Genomic DNA, 26,354 nt, shown 5'->3' with positions numbered 1-26,354 from the left:
ACAGATGAAAAAACAAAACTGTAAATGCCTGTACGATATACGACTGGTGCATTGCAGGTAAGAATGGATTGTGTGTGGCATATCTCTGCATGTGGACTAGAGTAGATCTAGGAACATCAGACAAGAAGCCACGTATGTGAAACCCTGCGGATAGCCCATATGTAAGTTGTTCCTCAATTCTTCTGTTGTTGTATTTTCGTAGTTTACGTGTAATACTTTGTCACCGCGGTCTCTACGTTATGTATACATATACATTTGTCTCGTGGCAGTCTGCGTGCTATTTTGTTTGTGCAACTATGTGTTCTATTCATTTATCGCGCTCCCTGGATGTTATTTCTTTTTTTTTTCAATGATATTCTGAGCGAAGTCAGTAAATCTATCCTTCCTATCCTCATGTTTCCTAGGGCGGCTCTAAAGCGTATCTTAGAGGAATATTTAGCTTCAGACTCCCGCATGGAACAGATGGTGAGCGACATGCTGTTTTCCTTTTAGAGAAACTATGTATTCATGTTTAATATTTGGTTGATTTTCATTTTGTCATTCATACAATACCGCAGCCATAATGCCGTTCTGTCGTAGAACGTTGTTTCTAGATATATTTGTTTTATGTGGTTAAACCATTTAAAACGAGAGCGATCACATTTCTTATCCTGACCATTATTTTTTACAGACCACGATAACCACGTATTTGGATGTCTGGTTTAACTCTACAAGCGCTGGTTCGTGCAGGTGAACTTTTTTTCCAGATACGGAGGAACGGACACCAGTCATGCCGTGCCGACACCCTCTAGAGAACTTAAGGCCTCCTGGCTGACCCTCTCCCCTTGAGCTACGTCACGCAGAAGAGGCCAACATAGAAGTTCCGTGCAGCGCGCTGCAAAGCTACTAGCGGCGCGCACGTGTTAAAAAGAAGCGCGGAAGATATACAATTGTTAACCCAGCTATTCGAAGAAGACCGAGGCGACGACGGCGGCGACAACAATTCGATTAGTTCCAGGAGCCCTGCCGCTCCTTGAATAGCTTCGGGGATAAACAAGTCCCGGCATGCTCAGCCATGCTGCCGCATGCTCCCGAACGCACATTTTTTTTAGACGTGACCAGTGCATGCAGTCTCAACACTTATGCTGTGCTTGCGACTGTGTGTACCGCGAGTCTTCATTGCCCCGGAATGTGGAGTGCCATACCAAGATATGCCTAATAAGTGCGGCGTGCCCAATTGCCGGAGCAATTACAAATCGGGGGAGAAAAATGACGTCTTTAAGTTTCCGCAAGATGAAAAAGCCCAGAGTGCCTGGATTAGGGCGATACCACGTGCAGATTTCATTGTATCGCTGCACTCCAGCGTAAGAAGTTCAGCACTTCTTTAAATAGTTACTTTTGAAAAATACGGAAGGCTAATTGCTTCTGTCAGTGATTACAGAAGGTTCCTTTAAATCAGGAATGTTAGAATAAAATTTAGAACCAACTTTTAACTTCCTTCTAGGTTTCTGAACTTCATTGAGGCCGACATCGTGCGGGAGTTCTCTCACCTCGACGACCTTACAAGGCACACCGTCACTGCACCACTCTCACGCTTGCGTCTTCGTCCAGGCGCAGTCCCATCAAAGTTTCCTCAATGTCCACCTTATCTTTCGAAGCCAAGCACCTCGAGGGATGATTCTAATTCCAAGCGCAGGCGTCTTGAAGCTGCTTCTTTGAAGAAAGCGTGTGAAGCGTCTGCTGAAGCCTTCAGCAAGGAGAAGGAAGCAAATAAGATTCTAAACCTAGAAGACCTGATGCAATTTATAACAAGCACAAAGTCTACATTCAGGAAGAGAAATTTACTAATCTGCCAAACCAACGTCGTTTAGTCACTGACCTCACGCTTCAACTGCTCGTCAGTGATGATTCCTGAGAGTTCGACGCTTGCGAGGATGGACATAAATGTCAATTTGTGTTAAGGAAACTTTTGCGGTGTAGCACGAATATTTTATTGAAGAACTACTGCTGCAAGATGAATGAAAAAATATTGAATGCCAATGCTAATGCAAGGAAAAGCTGAAACTCTGCGCAATAAGGCAGCTGTTTCCTTGTAAATAGCTGCACGAATGTTTTATATTCCGTTTCTATACTTATTTGAGTTGTTGTAAATTAGCGCACTGTGGTAATTAGTGCGTCGACAGCGAAATTATTCATTTAAGCATAATCTAGATTGCAATAAGTACATGCGTCCACAATTAAATTGTTCGTACGCAATTGTGAAGCTAATAGAGTGCGTTACGTTCATAATTGCCGCGCCATAAAAACCATAGATACAGAAATACGGAAGGAAAATTTTTTATGGATTCAATTTTTTTGAAGTAATAGATATGTGTGGGGTATAATAAATAATAATAATTATTATAATCCACAAACAACGCACAATACAAAGACCACAAAGCGCGACGCTATAAAAAGCTGCTGGAATCAATACCTGCACGTTTTACAAAGCTGTTTTGTATCTGTGCCTCTAAATAAATGCTTTGTAAGGTGCCTGCTGCTCATTCCGCAGTTTAGACTGAAGAAAAAGTGTGGAGTGGTCAGCAAAAGCATACGGCTGCTAGGTGAACCAAGCCGCGACCCCTTCATTCAACCCATATCCCCGAGCGTGCCGATGGCCTCTTCTCCATGACGTCACTCGCCAAGCACTCAGGCCTTCTTGTCTAGGAGGTAATGGGGAAGCACGCCTTCGTGAAGCTCACGGCCCCATCACGAATATCATTCTAAGTAAGAAATATGGCATAACAATCAGCTTTCTTGTGCACGTTGCGAACATCGGTACCAACTGCATGCCTCGTTTTTTTTTCTTCATTCAAACAAGCTGCTGCTTATTGCATCTTGCTGCGTCCAGTATTAGCACTTTCCTTAATAAAATAATTCCGTAATAAGTGTGTTCTACTTGCGGCGTTCATATTTTGTCACTGCTTTTGCGGAGTTTGTTTCGCTTCACCATATAATATATGCTGTTTCTGCTTTAACCCATGTATGCAAACTGTTTTCTGCAAAACATAGACCTATCATCGTTGCCATCATGCCAGCAAGCATATGTATCATGCCATAAACTTCCCCTCTTGCCTCTCCAAACATTTAACTATCTACCTCCTTGTGCCGCTTGGCGCTCCGGGCTCCGGCGCGTTCTTTGTCTCAGCGTTTCAACTTGGCCGTTTCATGCAGTGCTCACGGGAAGCAACAAGACCGATCGTGGTGTAAATAGCCGCGCTACCTATAGATACAGTAGCCGCTGTGTATGCGTGTTTTGTTATGGTTCCGTGTTGAGTTCCCCCTATTGCGAACGACATATAAATTACCAACTATCCGGTACTTACACGATTTGTGTCGTCCAGCCACTCTTCCTGACAGCTTCGATACTGATTTGCACGTCCCTAATATTGCTTTGTTATCGTTTCTTTAACGTTTAGTGAATATCTGGCTTATGATCTTTTTGATTGTTTCACTTCTTCAAATGGAATGCGACTAACCAACTGAACTATAAAGCGGGAGCAGCTTTCTTATATGTGCCGCTTTATTGCAGCATCTGTGAGGAGCACCTTCCCAGACGCTTCACTGGCATCAGTGGCTGGAGTCACGAAACGCTGGTTAGTCGGAGCAGCTGACAGGACAGGGATGAAAGCCGGAACGAGAGAAGGCGCCATGACCCCGCTTCAAGCCCACCATGAACTAGCGTTTGAAACTTTTGTGAACGTGTGGGTGTATATATCCAAGACAAATACAAGAAATAAAGACCTGTATAATAATATTTGCCTGGTATTTATGTGGCATGAAAAATACAAAAAGCGTTCGCTGTCGTGTGGTACTTCTATGCCGGCCACCAGACAAGCATGATGCGCATGCTGTTGTAAGTGCATGATGCAAATGCTACGATTATTCGGAGCGTCAAAAGCAACGTCGGCTATCAGCACCAGGCCGATGCAATGCCGACCATTATTGTCGTCAGGGCCATGGCTTGCCCGCGTGTGGCATGCGCTCGGCTGCGTTGGCCAAATAGAATGGCCTTACGGCTGGCCGACTGACTACATACCTAAAACCTAGGTAGGCCCTCGTATGGGACGCCGACGGCCAAGTCGGCCACAGTGGTCGGGCCTACATCGATTGCCGACGATCGGCCGATGTTAGGCCAATGTCAATCCCCAAAGCTGGGCCGCCCTTGGTTGCCGAAGTCGGGCCAACCGTTTTGCAGTCGGCGGGAGACGTCGGGCAGACTTTTTGTTGCTTGGGGAGATGAGTTTCTGATTTGTGCATCGAAGCAAAGTGACGCAGGCGTAGAGGGACCTGGAATTCGTACGTCTGCCACTTCGATGCGCGGCTGCAACGTGTGCACAGGCGCGCATGACCGCACTCATAGGGTAACAAATCCTAGTCCAACAAACGTTAAACTACTGTGCAGTGTTCGCGTAGCGAACCCTCAGCTGATCTGCGTGTATATTATTTTATAAAGATAACTGGGAGAATGAAGCGAGCATTGCCGCGGACCGGTAAATATCGGCTATGTATCGCTTGATCGTCTATAGGCAAGACGCGGTAAGACTCACGCAGGCTGTAAAACTACCGCAAGACTGTAGCTTGCACAACACGCATAAAGCGCAATAACTAATTACAAGGGTGAACGGTTATCGTATTAGCTCGCAAAAGCGGTCAGATTTGGTTTTTTGTGTACTTCTCGTGTTCAACATCCAGCTTTGCGAACACACACAGGGATAACTAGACAAGAAATTTTCGCACACAAAACGCTGCTTTAGGGCTACTTCTCACGCCGTCGATGCAAAGGACTTCGGTCGCGCAACACCAGGAAGGTTTTTTTTTTCTCGACACGGCGGCTTATTCAAGCGGTCTAAGTAACAACTTCCAGAGAGAACCACACCGTATAAAAGCTCATGGTACCCGTTCATAGCGGTCGAATAGAATAGCACAGAGAAAGCACGGTCACTTCTCTTTATAACACCGCCGCGGTGAAACTGAAACCACAGCTCGTGTTGTTTGCTTCGAAGCCACGAAGTTTGCATGCAAGGGCCTTCAACAGTCACGGACGTCGACGTGCACGCTTTTATGCCGCAGCACAAAACGACCAGCGTCTAGGACTTCCTCGCCTTCAAGCATGCTTCGAATCCTGCGTTCTGCTCGCCCAATGTGAGCCATTACGCAGGCTAACGACAGCGGGCGTGTAAATTGGAGACATTTCAACATGACGACGCGAAACATGTCACTGAGCAAGACGACCACAGCACTGCACCGACTGCTCTAGTTCTTAACCTCTCGGAGAGCCATGTTGGATTTAAGGTGGTGCCCCTATAGGCCGTGAAAGTTGCGAAAAGCGTTGCGCGTATTTCAAGAGCCTTACAGCATTAATATGAATGTATTCGTTTTAAAGAGAATTCAACATTCTGTGGTCACTAAATGCAAATACTATACTTGCGGACAACTTTGTGTGGCCTTGAAGGGAAAGCTATGGAGGTAAAGCGCCTACAGGTGAAAGCGCTTCTGAAAAGTCCGGAGTTTTAATCCACATTAGGCTCACGAAAAGAAAAACACCTTATTAACAACAAATAAATAAGACAGAACACATGGCTCAGTGTAAAAATTTACTTTGCGGATTTTCCTTTGCCTGGGCAAACTCGAAACCGTTGCACATGGAAGCTGCATCGATTCAGCTTGTTCCAAGCAACCAAAAGCACCGTCAAACGCAGCCGGACTGCTTGGCACGGTAGCACGTGCTGCAGCCATACGCCCGTAGGTTTCCCTTTATAGCCACAGGAAGTTGTACGCGAGTATAGCACAAGTGGCAGGTCTTTGTGTTAAATCTTTCCACCCCAATTATCTTGCACATGCGCCACATTTTATATATTGCATATTTTCAATGCTTTCTATTTCCGACATATACATAATGTGTTTCAATGTTATCGCATTATTCTGTGTAGGCTGTTCTTTATGCCTGTATTCAGTAACCTTTAATCGGTGCAAAACGAGACAAAGAATGGCAAATAAGGTAGGACGAAGACTGTGCTTTTCTTCATCCTACCTTTTTTGCCATCCTTTATCAAGTCCATTCTCATACCATACTATATTAGGCAAGCTTTGGTGCTTACACTTTCTCTACACATTCTGCTGCCTTTTTGTGGTCTTTGCCACATTTATTCTTGCTTGAGAATTTTTTTTATTCTAAAGCACGTCTATAATGAATCTCGGATTTGACAGAACGAAAAAAGTTACAAGAGTGGCAATCTCATGAAACCTTGTTTAGCTTGTCTTTCCGACATCTGTTAGACTCCAGAAGTTTCCTTTTTTTATGTCTCCGCGCTGTTCGGACTACAGTCATATCTGGATCTGCAAATTCTCTTTCTATCAGCATGTATATTTGTTGCAGTGAGCAGTATTCATGTGTGCTTTGTGGACTTTCTAACACAAGATGGCAGCAAAAGATTTATTGTATCTTGAAGCTGGTGTGGGTCCACTATTTAATTTATTTACAGCAAAGCGGCGACAGTGAACTGCATTCAAGCACCCTATATATAACATTGGTTAGGAGCTTGAATGCATTCCACTATTGCTGCTTCATAGTGCGAGCGTACGTGTGCGCATGCATACATAAACATAAGTACCATCTGAAATACGTTCGTCACAGGATCCCATTTCAGATGTCTGATAAACATCCACAGCGGACGTCTATCGAATGTCCACTATAACAAATGAATATCCATAGGACGTGCGACGGATATCCACGGTTGCTTGTCTTCTCCATGTTGATCTTCGACCCCCCTCTTGCACTTTGTGGGTTAAGGCCAATTGTACTTTGTCCCCAGTGTTGCTGAACAGGACAATGCCATCTGCAAACCGAAAGTTCCCAATATTCGCCGTTGATTCTCACTCCAAAGCCTTCCCAGTCTGCATTGTCTCCTTGCCTGGCCCCTTTCTTGATAGGCAACTTTCTACTTTTCTTGCTAAGAATCAAGGTAGCTGTGGAATTATTGAATATTTTCACAAGACATTCAAGTATGTCTTCTGTACTGCTTCTGTAACGCCTCCGAAAGCCATATAGGCAAGCTGATTGTACTCCACATTTTTCGAATGATTGACTTGGCTGTGATCCACTAGAATATCCCTTCCCAAAGCTAGCCTGTTTTCTTGGTTGATTGAAGTGTTGCCCTGATTGTATTCATTTGAATATTTCATACAATACTGAAAGCAAGCTAATGGCGTAACAAATTATACATGCATACAAACAGTAGTTAAGGAGGGAAGAGCCAAAAGAAAGCTATTGTGTTAAAACCACATAAATGTCCAAGAACACCGCTATGACAACGCCACCACAGTATTCAAGTATTCAAATCGGTGTTTTGTGGTATCCAATATCCTCATTTCTGCCCATGTACACTCCTCTTGCCAGTTGCTGCCATCAGTGCATTGAGAATGCTCCTTGCTGCAACAGTGGTTGTTCACAAGCAAGACTGCCATCAACAAAACTTAGTGCGGTCTGCAGCGAGCTCGTCCTTGGGTACGTTATATATTATTTCTGCACTCGATGGCAATTTGTGGTCAATGGTTTAGTCTGTCGTACTGCAGACAATGTACTGTTTGTGCTCTATGCCAGTGATGTCCTTCGATCAGTCTTGTCGCCACTGGCATTCTGTTCTGAGCACACCAGCTGACTCTGTCCAGTGCTATGGCGTTGCGCTGCTGAGCTTGAGGGTCGCCATGGTGCTAAGGTTGGACCTGCAATGGGGCGCACCATTGCACTCTTCCAGAAATGCTGCACCCTGCCACCTCCATTAATTGCTGCGCATGCTGTAGCCATCGACCATTGTCACTATCCATCTTGCTGCTGTGATCGCACACAGAACAGATGTTATACAAACACACAGGCGCACCTTGTAACACCTCGCAGAATCCCAAACGAAACCGCATACCCAGCTACCTAGAAAATGTTTTGCACAACCCCAATTCTCATAGTACATGGGATTTGCATGAATTTGTAAATGCAATAGCATTATATATATAAAGGGAGCAGGACCTTGGCAATGTACAGTAGAATTACGTTATTTCGTCTCCGGTTAATTTGATCCCATTGAAGGTTCCGGCTGGTACTAACGCATCTACGAGCCAAAACCTGCGCTATTTCAATAAAAGAAATTTACCTTTGCTGGATAATTTGAACTTGAGTCGGCATGTACGCGCCCGACCTCTACAGTGACCCGCCATGTACCACGTCCACTACCATGCATAACTATGCACCATGTGCGAATCTGATCACAATGGCTCTATTGCAAAGCCCTGCCATCACCCATTAACATAGAAAAAGTTTACTTCAATCCTAGAATGCGACATCCTTCCTTGGGAAACTCCACGGGATTGCGTGGGTTCGTTGGCATACCAAAATATAGTGCCAGCATGATGGTACAGTGGCACTATAATGTCTGTCAGAGAAAAAATGCATGAATGACGAACTGGACTTGCGCACAGTTCTATGGACAAGCCTCTGCTTCATTTGATGATGATGATAGTGTGCGTTTGGTTTTTATTTCTTTTGCTAGCTGCGAAAATCGAAGGAGCGTTTCGCTTTTATGCATGCTTTGGCCTAGGCTCAGTGCAATTTTCCGCTAAAATGCCGTTTCGGCGCAGGATGGCGCAAAGGATTACTCTCAGCACAATTTAGCGCACCTGTTCCACCACCGAGTGGTAAATTGCAGATGGCAATTGTATTATGGCTGTAAGTGGTATAAAAGATATACACTAAAACAATGAGAATGTCAAGTTATATGGGCTGTGATCATCATAAAACATATTTTAATAAGTGGATCATGCAATAAAATGTCATTGCTAATGGAACAGCCACCTCACCAGGGCTCTTGAGCCCAAGGGTCCGAGGCATGAGCCTTACAGCACTACTATAGCAGCAGCACCTTCTAGAGAGGGCTTGCTACGAATCTCTTGGGTTGATAACGTGCCACACATTTAGAAAAGCGATCAGGGAGTGATGCGAAGGAACTAGTCATAAGGATATGTAGAGATTTCAGCAGCAACACCAGCCACCCACCATGGAGCCCAACAAGGGGAAGCTGCAGGACTTGTATGGAACATTTGCTGCGGATGCCAACTGTACATTATTGCTGTAAGCAAAAATGTGCAACCAAGGTTCGTTGCTCTACACAAGGTTAACCCTTGCTGTCCGCAAAGTCGGAAGTAAAAGAAAATTATGGAGAGGACAGGAAAGATTGGAAGTGAGAGAAGGATTGCCGAGGACAGGAAAATGCAACTACCGATTTAACCCGGGTGGGTACCACAATGCCATAGCACAGCAGAGTTGCCATGTTCCTGTAGCACCTCAGTGATGCGCTGATTGGAAGCATTGAGAGCGGCAAAGCCCGGACAGCAACAAAATGAATGCTGAGGGACAAGCACAGTCTTATGGCGTTTTTCACTGGTCGATTCGGAGCAGGATTTTTTGCTCCGCGGCAACGAATCCGCATTTCACTGGTCGATCTGGAGCGGGTTCGCGCGTTCCACTGGTCGTTTCGGATCAACTCGCTCCGCGCCGGATCGCTCTCACTTGCTCCGCCGCCGAGACGCGGATTCGGGCGGAAATAGAACGCGTCACATGGCGTCACTTCCGTCTTCAATCGAAATCGGTACCCGGTCCATGCCCGGTCGGTACGCACAACATTGTGTTGGGCATAGTTTGCGGAACCGGTTTGTGTCACGTGCACGCAGACTTCCTGTGTGATCTCCCGCGGAGCGTTCGTGCGCTCCACTGGCAGACTCGGATTGGTGAAAGCCGAGCGCTCGCTCGAGGATTCAGGCGGCTGCTCCAGATCGACCAGTGAAAAACGCCATTAGTGCAGTAAATACAACATTTAGCAATATAGTTGACAAGATGCTTGTGTGTACACGGTGTAAAAATGTGGCACCTGAGCAAATGGCATGTACTATAGTCGGTGGCCACTAATATAACTCTAGAATGAAACAAGTATAAATAACAATGACAAGGCCAAAAAGATTTTAAAAACAAGCAAGTTGGACATCGTGACATTAAAAGAGAGACAGCCAATGCCTTTTGCATACCTCTTTAGCTCATGCATGTTTAGCAGAAGGAACCACCATTTTAAACCACTCTTCAACACTGTTATACCACTGCAGAACTGACATACATACCAATCACAGCTTAAGCACAAATTGGGTCCAAGGCTTCTTTCTGTGGCAGGTCAGCGTGAAAGTGAATACGGAAGGTCGGAATTTACGAACATGGCAAAATAACACAGGATGTGTGGCTTGTAGTTTGATCTTTCCTTGCCATAAAAAGAAACCTTTCTTTTAAGGCTATAGCAAGTTATAACAGCATGCTATATATTGACACGTATACTTATATTTATCGGGCGACCACGTTTCGCCGCCTAACAAATGTAATCGCACAGCGCGGGACGCACCTGCATGTATCCGAAGTTTCTGGAAAGTTATCGGTGCTTATATTCGGCTGTCTGTTGTCGCCGAACGTTGTGTTATCTGATTTCATCGCGTGACGCGAATGGTGTAGAACTTTGTGGAAGGCTTGCGGGTCCGAACGACTAGTCTGAACATTCGACGACTGCTGTATAAAAGCGGGCGCGCTTGACCCGCTGAGCAGATTTTCGACGATCGCCGACTGTGTTCGCCGCTCTAGTTGTGCTTTGAGTGTAGCCTGTTTTATGGGCACAGGTTCGCCCAATAAAAGCTAGTTTTGCTTTTCACAGTATTGCTACGGTGTTCTTTGACGTCACGACCACGTGACATCTGGTGGAGGTGCTTTTCGTCCATGTACCGGACACCCCCGACAAGCCGTGATCCAAGCCCAGACCGTAAAGAGAGCACCAACGTAGTCACGGACCATCGAGCAAGCCGCCGTCTACAACACCTGCCCCCAGAGCACGGACTTCTACCTGAGAAGACCAAGATTGCGGCCAAGACAACCACAATGGCTGCCCCAGTCTCACCCATCGTACTTCAACAACCCAGAGAGCCCCCTACCTTCCGTGGAGCTACGTCCGATGATGCTGAAACCTGGCTCGAAACCTTTGAAAGTATTGCTACTGTGTTCTTTGACGTCACGACGACGTGACAATATATATATATATAAAAGACAGCTAAATAAATGTACTTCAAAACTAAATTTCAAAAACACATCTTAAGGTGTAATATATCATTTCTGAAATACAAAAATTACTGAAAAATATAGCATATGTTTACGAAGTTGTAACAGCACTGACTTAGCCTGCTTTGAAGATAGACTACATGCTTTGCTCTCTGACAATTATCCATAGTGGGCAATCAATGTTATATGTTATTTAGAAACTGTAACAGCGCGAGACGACACAAAAAAGCAGACAAAGCACTATCAACCCATTTTTACTGCGCACAGTGATAGTATACATTTGTATGAAATCGAAGGGAGGAGCAGTGAACAAAGTAAACAATTATGGCAAGGAACAAGGCACGATATCTAAAATAAAAATCACAAAATGGGCACCATCATCCACATGAAACCAGTATGCTAGATATAAGAGGCTTTCTGCATCCATGGAAAAGGTGACATGCGACTGCACTGTCGGTAGTTACTCTCCAAGGAAATTGCATTTCTTTCCGTGGGTGACGGCATCCATTCTACGATTATTGTGATGTTCATTTTAGATACCATGCCTTGTACTTTGTTGTCTGCTCCTCTTATTTTATCTAATGCACATCTATCTACAGTGTGCGCAATAATTAGATGTAGTTGGCACTTCGTCCATTTTTTCCCTTCTGTTCGTCTCTCCCTTGCACTATTGCCATTTACAAGTTCATCATGTCACGAAAAAACTAGCGTAGCTGGCATTCTTTTGCTTTATGTGTACTCACCAATATGAACATGTACAGGTTGAGGTTGCTTTTCAAGGGATGTACCGAGTTGTGCAATGTTCAGATTTGTGCAAATAGCTCTTTGCTTCAGGTTTCACCTTTGTTAGGCACTCTTATGGTATACTGAAAGGACGCTAAGAGTCTTGCTTTCGCAGAAAATGCAATTAGTGACAACGATAATATGAGAAGCCAACAAACATACACTGAGGACAAAATAGAGGAAATTACTTGTGCTTAATAAATGAAATAAACGATAACGTGGATTATAAAAATCGGGCACCTCGGTTAACCCCCTTCCTTTTCGTTTAGTGCAAAAGGTAAGTATTACATGCTTAGTGAGAATTTATATTGTCATACTTTGGACCTTGAGATTTTGCTGCTGGAACCCCTTTGAGTTCATCCCTTGATTGTAGGAAGTCCTCTTCAGATCTGCCCCTATTTGTGGTTCAGCAATGTGTTGAAATTGTGACATCATAGATACTGGCAAGGTTAGACAGCTGTTTGACTTGCTCTTTTATCTTCCCAAGTTCAGTGAGGAGGTGCTCAACATCAAGGCTTTGCATCCTTGTCCTATTGCATTAGTGAGGCATTTCACTACCAAAAGAGCTTTCTCAGTGGCGTACGTACTATCATCACTGTGCACGACATATCTTCAAAATGTTTTTATGTTGCTTTGAAAGTAGAACTGGGAGGTAGCATTGGTGCAACGTCTTTTTCGAAGGCCAATAAAGGGGGACATGGGAACCCATAGCACGATTGTTTCGCAGCAGCGCGAACACTGGGACAGAGCAAGTCTTGCAAAAAAAGGCCAGCCTACGTCAGTCGTACACTGCCACTATTGGCGGCGAGGAGTTACGGAGTCGCCATCTATCGGAAGCGCCTCGCTGACGTAGTATGAGGGATCACGCGGCGCGCTCCTCATAGGTTTTGCTGTCAGCGCTCACTGAAAACACCACGCGCGAGCTCTCCCGGACATTTCTGTAAGTACTTTCGAAACGAGAGAAGTTGTTTACTGCCCAAATAATAATCTTGGGCAAACTGAAAGCACACAATCGTTTACAGACGCTATCTCTTTACCGAATACGTAGAGCGAACGCCACTGCGCGCGGTCGCCGCGATGGAGTCTCCCGAACCGGCTTCTTGCGTGAAAGGCAGGTAAACGCTGAGAGCAGACTATGTGAAATATGTTCTTATAGTGTTTGTATAACTAAATGGAGCGTAATAGAATGAAGCCTCAATGCAGCGATCGCGCAGATTTGCAGCGACCGACTGCGCGTCTGCATGCTTGTCCGCGCAATGTTTCGCTTTCTCCGCGCGCACGTTCTCGCACCGTGCCATGAGCTTTAGGCCGCAGAATATGAGCATTTGATAGTATACAAGCAACCGTTGTTGCGTGGAAGCTATCGGAGCTGTTCAAAAATAACTTCATTGTAGAGACTTCGACGCCTACAGGGACTATGATGTGCCATCGCGACTATTCAATCTTTTTTTTTCTTCTAAATTCTTTGACTTTTCATTATTCTTTTTCGAGTTGCGTCACATGTTTATCGGTGTTGTCAGCGTGCGATTTCCCGCTGCTCCTTTTTTGTAATCCAGTGCATTAATTCATAACACAAACATGACCATATGCCATGCTTTTTTTTAATGTGCTTCTTACCGCTGCCTTTCCACTCCAATGAACTTGCTAGTATCTATAGCATCGACAAGTTGATAGACCAAACCGTCATAACAATAGTCGTGCAGCAGACTCGGGCGAGCGTCTCTGCGCGTTTTCAGAACATCGCAGACCGGGCGCCGTAGCAGAAATCTTCCTCGCGTCTGTGCTTGCTGCATACCCGAGTTGTAGCCGACTGTTTGCCGGTTTTATGTTTCGCGAGCCAAGCTTCACGCAGCTTCTTGTCCTGCGGCTACGTGTGAATAAGGCTGACACCGGCCTCCGTTACGTCCGTCCGTCCCTGCGGCACCGAGCAGTAGCCTACCATGTTGCGCGCCTTCAAAGGCAGCCACTACCTATTGTAGTGCTTTCAAGCGTTTTAAAGGAGACACTCGAAGCGGGAAAATTTCGCCACTAAATGAGGACCGCAGCGTAGGAGGGAATAAAAACTCGTTTTCAGCTCGCTTCGGCGCTCCCGATCGAAGCAGCCGACGCGACCGCTATGTCCACGTGATCCCTCCTAGGACGTCACGCCGATGGTGGCGCCAGCTTTTCCAGTGGTGGAGCTCGAGGCCAATAACTGAATATAGTATACCCAACGTTGGTGACCCATAGGTTAGCCCTAGCAACCAGGAAAATTGGAATAGAGCATAATAGGAGGAAGTGTAAAGTGAAAATTGGAGTAAGATTAGGACAAGGCAACTGCAGATTCCTTTTTTTGTTAGGCTCCCAGACTTCAACACTTCTGACGGAATTCCTAGCTATTCTAACATTGTGTGAGCTACACCCTTCCCAGCAACTGTGCTAATAATTGCAGACTATCGTCGTGCACCTCATTTATTACTGCTCCCAGAGAGTAGTAGCATACATTAATAACTTTAGACTCACTGACCCCAAGTCATTTGCAGTTTACAATCAGTATGGCCACCTGGACACACAGGTATATCATTGACTGAAGTGGTAGACAGTTTGGCCAAGGCTACTCTTGCTGGCTTAGTGTTTACTCTCCTTTCAACAACAGGTTTCCATCACTTGTCAGTTTTCGAAGATACACCCTTTTGACGTCACAATCAAATCTAACGACCTCCACAGAACTCCAGTGCTTACAAGTTTCTTGGAACAGGACATTTTGTAAAACAAGACAGAAGTCACAGTAAGAGGGCAATGTTGAGTCCCAACTCTCAATTTATACGTGCACTGATATGGTCCGACAATTTGCCCTTTGTGCAATGTCTGCAACACATTAGAAACAACATTACTGGAATGCCAGCGTTTCTCCCTGAGGTCACAGCAAATTAGAATGCAACAGCTCGGTCTACCACTGAACCCACCAGTGCTGCTGCCTTTGAGCTTCTGTTCTTGGACACTCACCTACAGGGATCTATCTATGCATCATCACAGATTAAGTTCTGTTGAATCTAACAAATTTCATTTTTAATTGTATTATTTATTGACTCGTTTATAAATATATATAGATATTTTCTTTCCTTTTCTGCTTTACTACATTGACTGTTTACTGAATCGGCTTGTATTTTACTAGCTTGAATTTAATTATCAGAATTATTTTCACTTTCATTGAACAAATGCCTAAAATCTGCCCGACTCTTGGCCAATCTACCTGAGTGGGCCAATTACTTCAAGGACATCATTTCCCAGATCGGGTTACTTCAGGAAGCGCCATGTAGGTGAAGCAGGGGCCAAAGTGAGGTGCCACCACGGCCAAAGGCCGACATGTTGAATATTAATTTTTTTGTTAGATGAAAATCTTAGACCGCTAAACTCTAGAAAAAGTAATAATTAGCCTCGGAACATCCTACGTAACTTATTATAATTGCTTTTCTACAGCCAATTTTCATTTCGTTTAGAAAGTTCAGTTAGATCGGGTTACTCCAGGGGGCGCCATGTAGGTGAAGCAGGGGCCAAAGTGAGGTGCCACCATGGCCAAAGGCCGACATGTTGAATATTTTTTTAGATGAAAATCCTAGACCTCTAAACTCTAGAAAAAGTAATAATTAGCCTCGGAACATCCTACGTAACTTATTATAATTGTTTTTCTACAGCCAATTTTCATTTCGTTTAGAAAGTTCAGTTAGATCGGGTTACTCCAGGGGGCGCTATGTAGGTGAAGCAGGGGCCAAAGTGAGGTGCCACCACGGCCAAAGGCCGACATGTTGAATATTAATTTTTTGTTAGATGAAAATCCTAGACCTCTAAACTCTAGAAAAAGTAATAATTAGCCTCGGAACATCCTACGTAACTTATTATAATTGTTTTTCTACAGCCAATTTTCATTTCGTTTAGAAAGAAGTTACTGTGTCGCAACATCAGGACATGAAAGCGGGTCAATGTGGTAGCAGGTTATTGCGATCTTTTGACACTTGATATCCGGCTTGCTCGGTCGCCTCCACGCTACTACTCGGGAGGTCTGCACAGCAGACAACCAAATAATTGGGAGTGTCAAATTGTTGCAATGTTCACCTCCCACATAATTGCTTGTGCGTCTTGCATGGTGTCATGACAGTAGAAACAACACCGCCACTGGCTTTAGAAATGCAGCTTGAAATTATTTGGGGTGCTCCGATACTCGCAATCATTTTTTCCATAGTTTAGAGGTCTCAGACCATTTTGTGCAAGAAATGAAGAGCCAATTGTATCATGTTAGTATGCCTTTAGAGCACTATGTGAAAGCACAACCGCCAAAATCCCTTTTTCCGGGCACAGGAGGGTCATATTAACACCCATGCGATCGGGTCCCTGTTGCAACACACCAAACACTTGATGATGTAGACGCCCCTGCAAGGTATAGGAAAGAAAGAAAACATTCAGTAATATGCAAATTGTTTTCAATTACCTACAGCCCACGAAAGTTTCAATTTCTTGCATAGCTATTGCAACAGTGTTTCAAAATATACGAGCTTTTTGTTTTCTGAATGCACAAAAGGTTTCAATGCATGTTACTGTACTGTGCAAATTTTAAAATTATTTGTGCTTGTGATTGTCTGTGGTTACTTGTATTACTACTACTCTTAAAAGTGTTAATTGAACCACCATAAGCTACCAATCAATCATGCTTTTCCGTATATGAGAAACCCTTTTATGGTCTGTTGTAGAGCATTCATTAAGGCTAATTTACATACTTTTGTATGCTGCGGTATTTCAATTAGGTGTTCTACCAGTGTGGACAAGTCAAACAACTAGACAAACTGAAAGCTTTGTCATCAAGTTCGAGGTGACCACCGCAACTGAATTGTGTTGCTACAAGTAACACATGCGACGTGCACTGTGCTTGCATCACTGGCAGCCCATTTCAGTTTTTATTCATGCCTTTTCTTTAACAAAACTTTTTTCTACATGCTAATGCTGAAGATTTCCATGAAGAAAGGAGTCACAAGTAGGACACTACACGAAGACGCGAAGTAGGAGACACGGTACAATTTGGCATCTGATACGACGTGTGGCGCTGCATGTTCCAGCATGCATAGCCAAGATTCAGGGCACATGGGCGTACATCCGAACGAGCGAGCGTGCGTATGCTCCGGGCAGATCCAGCGCCCCAGCGTGTAGGCTTGAGAAATGCACTATGAACAGCTTTGCACAACGCTGCTTTGCTTTTGTGAACACTACCAATAAAATTATGCATCTGCGAGTGACAAAACACTTCACAACAGCGTGTTGTCTACCAACTCCGTTGACAGCCAGCGATAAAGCTGGTAGGCCTAGCTCGTCAAAGAACTCTTATTTTGCCAACACGGTTAACACTGTATACTTAGGTCGCTTGTAATTAAATACTATTGGTTTACTCGACATCGTCGATGCAGAAGGCAAACGTGCAGGCCATGCCAGCAGCCTCGCTCAGTCGACTGTGTGCTGTCTGCCTGCAATATGCCCTCGTATCGCAGCTCCTGATCTCGCAGTAGCTTAATTAGTACTAGTGTACTAAGCACAGCTTTGCAGAAGAGGCACATTTTCGAGATAATTTTACTGAACTGTTATTTCGTGTGGGAAACAAATTGTGCCGGCAAAATAAGAAGGGAGGGAGAGAAACCGTCATGGAGGGAATGCCGGAGAATGTCACATGCCAGTCACGCTGTCATTGGCTGCAGAAAAAATAAACTCCATGCCTTTACACTTTGTGAAGGATGACCACCGAAGCTGTGTATGTGGGCCCTTTAACGGTGAACAGCACCTCCGCCGTGGATCGGGTCGGCATTGCACTATACTTGGGATCGGCCCACTTATGGGGAGTGCTTAAATACAATGCCTGCTTCACCTCCGCCGCGAGTCGGCCCGGCATTGCACTATATTTGCGATCAGCCCAAGTAAAGGGAGTGCTTAACGCCTGCTTCACCTCCGCCGCGAGTCGGCCCGGCATTGCACTATTTCCGGGATCGGCCCACATCACGGAGTAAGACATTTAGGAGGTGAAACTCCCGTCAGCGCGAGCGAGCGCGGGCGACCAGATGTCACAATCCGCCTCTTTCATGTTCCTGTGCTGCCCTCTGACGCACGCCGCTGGAAACGTTTTGGAAGGGTGTCGGAGATTTCGCCTGTTGATTTTTGTGTACCTGGGCCCATGTTGAGTGTGCGTCGGTTGTGCGGTTCGTAAATCGCGATTAATTATTAATGGTTTCTCCGGGGCAGCATATCGTTCACCCATCGAGTATAGTGGGTGAACATGCCCAAGTGCGCTGTTGTAAGAGCGCTGCCGATAAAGGCGCGCCGAGTTCCGTCTGCCGACACGGCTGCCTTTAGTTCGTTGTAGCTGATGTCTGCGATTGCACATCGCTTTTTGTATTCCTTTTACACATTAACCAAACATATTCAAGAACATATATTCAGAACATATATATTCAAGAAACATATATTCAAGAAGCCTTCGAGCACAGCCTTACACGTGGGATTTGCCAAAGCGGTGAATTTGATCTACAGCTTCATATCGCTGTTAGCTTCGGTTATTGTAGAAAAGGCGCATCGCTGATGTGAAATAATCTCAAAACGTAGCAAAACATGCAGACGAGTCAGTATGAGCGGCCGAGTCCCTTAAACAAATGCAACTTCGATCAATACGCATATATATATATATATGTATATATATTACGGGCTGTTACTACTGATCCTCGGTTTTGTTTAACTTCACCAAACTTAGTTTGCGCGTGCTATAAGGTATTCTTAGAGACAACTGTGCTCGGCATAAGTGTCCACTTATATGCCGTGCAGTTCTCTCGCGAAAAGGCGGATGCCATCGCTGGCACCGTTGGCAACTGAGCGAGTTTATGCTGCTGTATCGTATGCACTGTCTCTTCTTTCCTGTTTGACGTAGAGGCAAACAATGCTTCTTTGGAATGAAGAAATGTGAGAATAACAACACACACAGACCCACCATTTACGGGAATGTAACCGGCAGCGTTCGGGAACGGTGACCAAAGTACAACATGTTGGCACAGCGCTGTGTCGCCGCTTGCCGCTTACTGTGTACGTGGCGTGCGAAATGAAGAGTACATATCAAATCGCTATAGGGCCGCAACCTAACTATAAGAGCAGTTTCCTTATGAAAGGTACTGCTTACTTTTTTAAGTCCAGCTCCATCGGTAGCGGGTGCACGAACTCGACGGGGTCAGGCCTAACCTAAACTTCGCTAAACAGGATCAACATTGACTCAAACTTCACGCGCACGGCTTGAGAGGACTGAAGCTCGTGCATTTCTACTTTGAAGGCATGTCGACGCATTTCGAGCGCGAATAATTATATGTACAAGTGAATCAGCTGCAGCTATCGCGTTGTCGGTTCGACGGCTGATCGCGTAGGGTTCAATCAAGCGCTATCACGGTCGGCACGCTGATTTTGTCGGTGCTTTAGAAACGAAAGCCCGTCGCGCTATATGACAACTCGCACCCATCGGTTGCGTCGTTGTCGGCCTATTACGATCAAATGGTCTCAGTGACACAGTGTTGAATAGTCGGCCAGTCGTCGGTGTCAGCGTCTTGTCGGTCTCGTATAGACCCAATGTTACCACGCCTTAAAACAGTACATGAAGTCAGACACGCGCTGCCACCACCTGCAACAGTGGGCCGATGCTGCAAGAAGACTGCGTCAGCAACATGTTTTTGAAGTGTCGCCCAAGTGTAACGCAGTGGTTTATCAATAAATTTGACAGCCGTATGCAAGGTGGCAACTACGTGGTTCACGGTGCAGTTCGGACCAAGCCCTGGCCCATTTCTGTTTCAAAGTGGAGTTGCAGTTTTACGCACGTTTTCGGCACCGCACCGACGTCGAGCTACCAGTAGAGTTTCAACGCGGTACATGGCACAAGCGTTTGCAACAGCGCGCCTCCAAGCGTTTTTTTCGGGGTACTTTTCCCCGATATCTGGCCGCGCGGCCGCGCGCGTGTCCCTTCCAAAACGTTTCGCGACTAATCCGCTAGGGCAGGGCGCATGCGCCATCGCGCCGTGAAAGAGGCGGATTGTTGTATGCGCCGACGGGGGCCGTATACAGTGGCGGCGCCATGCGGCGCGTCGTAGAAGCCGCAGCGAAAAAAAAATGCAGCGCCCGGGCAGGCGACACCGGCGCGCTCTCAAAGGCGGTAATTTCTTTCCAGGCCGCCAGGCGCCGCCAGCACGATAACGGTTCCGCGGGCTTGTGACCTTTTCTGGTCGCCGCAAACAGCGGAGTTTCCACTCCTAAATGTTTCTTGCTCCGTGGCCCACATATAGGGAGTTTTTGTGCTTACCATGCCAACACGAAAATTTCCTTAGACAGTAGAGATATACAGCTTCGTCGTAAAATGATGATGCGGTTAAAAGCGTCCGACGACAAAAACCTGCCCGGTTTGTTGCACGCTGGGCGTCAGTTCGGCACAGCAAAACACCTCGATTCCGGCTGCCGTTCCGGCGCGGCAGATGCCGCATCGGACAACAAAAAAGACAATGTGTCGCTCGCTTAAGTTCTGTGTACCCGAGTCACACAAAAAGTCCCACTGACGTCTCAAAAAGGTCCACACACCCCACATTCCAATAGAGATGTCCGGTGGACTTCCAAGCATATATTAATCAGCAAGAGGCAAAAAACGTGCCATCATGGACATAAAAGAAGCCATTACAGCTCGAGCTAAAGCATTCACTAGTTTCCATATTTTCCAATGACAATGACTGAAAACTTTAGTTAGTGGAATAACCCACCTGTGCCATGCAGAAGGTCGTAAAAAAGGGAACTGCCCACTGCATTTCCATGCGATAGTCCACAGAAGTGCGCATACGATGTATCTGCTCTTCTGCACACGGCAGACATTGCATGCCATGCATGTAGTGATATAGATGCAATGCATGGCATTTAAAGTTTGGAGTAACAGATCTCCCATTCCCACGGTCAGACCCTCTCGCCCCCTTTGCGCCCGCTGGTATGTGCTTCATTGGCTGTTATCCTAGTGTTGCGACCTGTGTGACTGGCTACTGCCAGGAGGGAGTGTTTGAACAGAGGTGCTATACTGACGGTACAGGGAGAAAAGAAGCTGCTCTGGGCCATGGAAACGAGGCTCATCCAAACGCGCGTTGCTAAACACTTTTTTTCTGTTTTTCCTATTCAAGGATGTAAATAAGTTTCGTTCAAACAGGCATTGACGGCCGCAACTACCTGTCAGAGCCAACTTCCACCTCGATTCAACAACACAAAGGTGTGAGAATACAGCTGTAATATGCACCGTTTTGTCAAATCCTTTTTCCACAAACTGTGACAGACTGGAATTTGTTAACAACCAGAGGAATGTTTCAATATCTGATAATCACCATTTTTGTTTTCGTCTGTCTTGTTTGAATTTTCTGTGGCACTTGAAGATGTTCACTTATTGTGTGCTCCCACCTTATACATCTTTCTCTAACTGTCCCCCCCCCCCAGCGATAATGCCTTCGAGGCGACGGAGGTATTCTTGTAAATAAATAGAGTGTCAGTAAACCTGAGTGATTGTGTGTGATTTCCCAACTTCCCAAGCTTCTGATTTCTTTAATCCGAAGCCTCCGTCATGCTACCATATGGAGCCGGGTTCGAGATAACCTAGCACTGCAACAGTGCACCTCAATCTAAGTACAGAAGCATTTTTGCATTTCGCCCACATTGAAATGTGTCTGCTGTGGCCAGGATCCAACCTGCAACCTCAAGTTCTTCCATAACCGAATACTGAGTCGTAAAAGCTATAAAAAGGCAAAGAAAAACGTTCAGTGCATTCTACACCGGTGATCATCAAAGTACTGAAATCTAAATGACACTTTTTCGCCACCAACCAACAATGATGATGATGATATGTGGTTTTTAATGGCGCAAGGGCCAGTTATGGCCAAAGAGCGCCATGTCCATGTTAATGAGTTTGCAATGAAATCATGAGTTCGATGAAGTTGGTGTGACGTGGCTGTAGAGGGGCCTTAAAAATGCTCGCGCTAAAGTGCGCAAAATCTGTACAATAAGATTATGGCGATGTCTTATGACGTGTACTGTGAACATTTAAGGTGCATTTAAAAAGAATGATACGATGTGTAAAAATATATATGGTTATAAGATATGCGAGAGCACTGTTGCCTCCTTAGAGCCCTTGAAGAACAAGGGCCTGGAGGCATGTGCTATGCAAAACTGTTATCGCAGTGGCATCCTCTGGAGCGAGGATGCTCTACGAATTTAATGGGCATATAACGTGTAGTACGACTTCATTTAAAAAGTTGAGGATTACCTTGGTGTCAAAAAGCGGTTCCTTGCCGAGAAACATAGCCGGGTGTAGAGGGATGTTATAATGGTAAGCAAGCGGAAAATGTTTCATTCTCTCCGTTTCGGCTTCCCGACACTCCAGGAGCACGTGGAGGACGGTAAGCCTGTCACCGCATCTGCCACAGGTTGGAGGTTCACTTTCAGTAAGCAGGTAACTATGGGTGCGAAATGTGTGTCCTATTCTGAGGCGACAGAATAGGACATCTGTTCGCCGATATTTTGTAGGGGAGGGCCAAAAGCCTAGCTGGGGCTTTATAACGTGCAGTTTGTTATTTGTTTGCGCGTCCCACGTGCACTGCCAGTGATGTCGCAGTTTATTTCGTAAGAAAGGCCTCAGATCTGTGACAGGCACATCAGCGGTAGGGTTAACAGCTTCCGATGTGATTGACGTGGCCATCTCGTCCGCGAGAACGTTACCTTCGATTCCCCTATGGCCAGGGACCCAGCATATTATGATGTTCTGGTTAGATGAGTACACTTTACACAATACCGAATACAGTTCATTGAATACGGGATTTTTGTTTGTAGAGTGACATTAAGGCCTTCACGACGCTGAGAGAGTCTGTATAGATCGCTGCTTTTGGAAGTTTCGATTTTCTTATGTGCTTTACAGCAGAGAGTAATGCGTAGGCCTCGGCCGTAAAGATACTTGTTTCCGGATGCAGTACATCGGATTCCGAAAACGATGGGCCGACGGCTGCATAGGATACCCCGGCATTTGACTTCGAAGCGTCTGTGTAGAACTCTGCGCAGGAGTGCTTGTGCTGGAGTTCTAGGAAATGCATTCTAATTTCGGCCTCAGGAGCGTGCTTTGTAATATTTATAAAGGATATGTCACATTGTATCACCTGCCACTCCCAAGGAGGTAAGAGCTTGGTTAGGTGCATTAAGCGATGCTCGAGGAGTGGGACACGCATTTCATCGCTAATCTCCTTCACACGCAGCGAGAAAGGCTGTCTTATGGAGGGGCGATTGCTGAAAAGTGTAGCGCACGTCATATCGGTAACGGTATGAAAACATGGATGTTCAGGATTGGAGCGTACTTTAAGGAAATATGTAAAGCTAATGTATGATCTCTGTAGGTGGAGAGACCATTCATTCGATTCGGCATATAAGCTTTGAATCGGGCTTGTTCTGAAAGCGCCAGTAGCTAAGCGGATGCCCAAATGGTGGACAGGATCCAGCATCCTTAGCGCGCTCGGGGCGGCAGAGTTGTACACTACGGCACCATAATCCAATCGTGACCAAATTAGGCTCTTGTAGATATTCATTAGACACTTTCTGTCACTACCCCACGTAGTCTTAGATAGAAGTTTCATTAGGTTCATTGTTTTTAGACATTTTTCTTTCAGATATTTAATGTGTGGAATGAAAGTGAGTCTGTAATAAAGTATAATACCCAGAAATTTGTGCTCTTTGTTGACAGGTATTTGGTGTCCACACAGTTCTAAGGAAGGATCCGGAAACAGGCCTCTCTTTCTTGTAAAAAGAACGCAAGTGCTTTTGTGGGGGTTGATTTTAAATCAGTTTCTGTCTGCCCACTTGGAAATCTTGTTCAAGCCCTGTTGCACCTGTCTCTCGCATACTGAGAGGTTACAGGATTTGAAGCCGATTTGAATGTCGTCAACGTAGACAGAATAAAGCATGGCAGGTGGTAGCGAAGCACGAAGCGAGTTCATCTTCACGATGAAGAGCGTACAACTCAGCACGCCTCCCTGTGGTACACCTGTTTCTTGTGTGAAAGGTCGCGACAATACGTTGCCGATTTTCACTCGGAAGATTCGATTCAACAAATAGCTTTCAATTATTTTCAGCATATTGCCACAGATGCCCATTTCCGACAGGTCTCGCAAGATGCCGTAGCGCCATGTTGTGTCATATGACTTCTCCATGTCAAGGAATATTGACATGAAAAACTGCTTATGTACAAATGCGTCCCGAATATATCCTTCAATGCGTACAAGGTGATCTGTTGTCGACCGGCCTTCTCTGAAGCCACACTGATAGGGATCAAGTATATTATTGAGTTCAAGGAAGTGTATGAGTCTACGATTAATCATTTTTTCAAAAACCTTACACAGGCAGCTTGTAAGGGCTATTGGGTGATAGCTTGCCGCCATGGATGGGTCTTTCCCCTGCTTCAAAACAGGGACGACAATTGCTTCTTTCCATGCAGTTGGAAAGTATCCCGCAGCCCAAATAGTGTTTAAAATTGTGAGTAGTGTAACTTCGGTGTCATTGTGTAGGTTTTTGATCATTTCATACATAATTCTGTCAGAACCCGGTGCAGAGCTCTTGCATGATCTCAAGGCAGCTCTGAACTCGGCAATACTAAATCGACAGTTGTATGGTTCATTCTTTCGACATTTTCCTGTGAGTGGCTTACATTCTTCTATTTGTTTGTATTTTAGAAAAGATTGCGAATAATTTGTTAGACTTGACACGCTCTCAAAATACTCCCCAAGTGAGTCCGCCTGGTCTTTCAGTGTATCACCCTGTGTGTTTACCAGAGGGAGTGAATATGTTTGGCGCCCTCTAATCCTATTCACCCTGTTCCAGGCTTCAGCCTCATCTCTAAAAGAGTTAATACTCGATAAATACTTCTGCCAGCTTTCTCTTCTGGCCTGCCTGCGGGTTCTCCTGCCTTGAGATTTTACTTTCTTAAAGTTAATAAGATTTTCTGCAGTGGGGGAAGCGCGTAGCAACCCCCACGCCTTGTTCTGATTCTTACGGGCGGTCCGACATTCGCTGTTCCACCACGGTACACATGGTTTGCATTCCAAACCACTTACTTCGGATATGCATTTAGATGCGGCATCTATTATGAACGCTGTAAAATACTCCACAGCGGCATCAATTTCTAGAGAAGACATATCAGCCCATGAGATGCTAGATAGATTTCGAAATTTCTCCCAGTCGGCTGTATCTATCTTCCACCTAGGAGCTTGTGGAGGAGATTCATTTCCTTTGGATGTTCTTAGCAGTACGGGGAAGTGATCGCTCCCGTAAGGATTGCTCGTAACTTCCCATTCGAGTTCGGGCAGTATAGACGCGGAAACTATACTAAGATCTATTGACGAAAAGGTTCTGTTTGCAAGAGAGTAATATGTGGGTTCTTTCTTACTTAGAAGACACGCACCTGAAGAAAAAAGGAACTGTTCAACGAGACGACCTCGCGCGTCTGTACGAGAGTCGCCCCACAGGGAGCTGTGCGCATTGAAATCGCCAAGAACAACATAAGGTTCTGGCAATTCATCTATGAAGGACTGAAATTCAGGTTTGTTTAGTTTGTAATGTGGGGGTATGTAAAGTGAACAAATAGTGATGAGTTTGTTTAGCAGGACAACTCGAACCGCCACTGCTTCGAGGGCCGTTCGTAGCTGCAAACGTTGACACGCTATGCTTTTTTGAATTACAATGGCAACGCCACCCAATGATGCGAGAGCATCATCGCGATCTTTACGAAAAGTTATGTACTGTCGGAGAAAGTTTGTGTGTTTGGATTTTAAGTGTGTTTCCTGTAAACACAGCACTTTTGGATTGTGTTGGTAGATGAGTTCTTGTAGATCATCGAGATTCCTAAGAAGACCTGTGACGTTCCATTGGATTATTTGTGTGTCCATATTGGAAGTAAATAAGTGCTGTGTGTACGGAAACGGTGGTTATGTCTTAGGTTACAGAGCTCTTTCGAGGCCCTGTAACGGGAGTTCTGCCCTTTTTGGAGCGTTCGAGGGAGCCTCGCCGCTCCTTAGGCGCTTGGTGCCCCTTGAGGATAGGTGTTGTGTCCATTGCCTCTAGTGAGGCTCCGGACACGTGCTCTTGCGAGCGAGAAGTTACAAGAGGGAGTCCTGCCTTGGAGGGCAAGACCCCTGCGCCCACCATCCCAGAGGTCGATGGGGCACCCTGCGGGATTTGGCTGCGCCGGCTGTTGCCAGCGCTGGAAGGGGCCGGGGAGGTTGAGACAGCCTTGGCGGCGGCCACCTTCGGCGTCGATGGTCCCTCATTCTGGGTCGACGGAGCAGCGCTAGCTGCAACCGCCGCGGGGGCAGATGGCGTAACT

At 45.6% G+C, this 26,354-nt stretch overlaps 1 long non-coding RNA gene across 2 annotated transcripts in view; it reads right to left on the bottom strand.

Moving 5' to 3' along the window:
- LOC142567927 (uncharacterized) overlaps positions 1-26,354 on the bottom strand; it is a 90,823-nt gene that overhangs the window by 2,703 nt on the left and 61,766 nt on the right. The window contains exon 5 of one of the 2 annotated variants that reach the window (XR_012825309.1): positions 16,216-16,342. The exons of the other annotated variant lie outside the window; for it this stretch is intronic. This is a non-coding gene — a long non-coding RNA (uncharacterized LOC142567927). Of the gene's footprint in view, positions 1-16,215; positions 16,343-26,354 lie in introns of those variants that run through there. 2 annotated transcript variants of the gene reach the window in all.

This window comes from Dermacentor variabilis, unplaced genomic scaffold (genome assembly GCF_050947875.1).
Source record: "Dermacentor variabilis isolate Ectoservices unplaced genomic scaffold, ASM5094787v1 scaffold_15, whole genome shotgun sequence".
Taxonomy (NCBI): domain Eukaryota; kingdom Metazoa; phylum Arthropoda; class Arachnida; order Ixodida; family Ixodidae; genus Dermacentor; species Dermacentor variabilis.
This window is presented reverse-complemented; position numbering and strand designations above follow the sequence as displayed.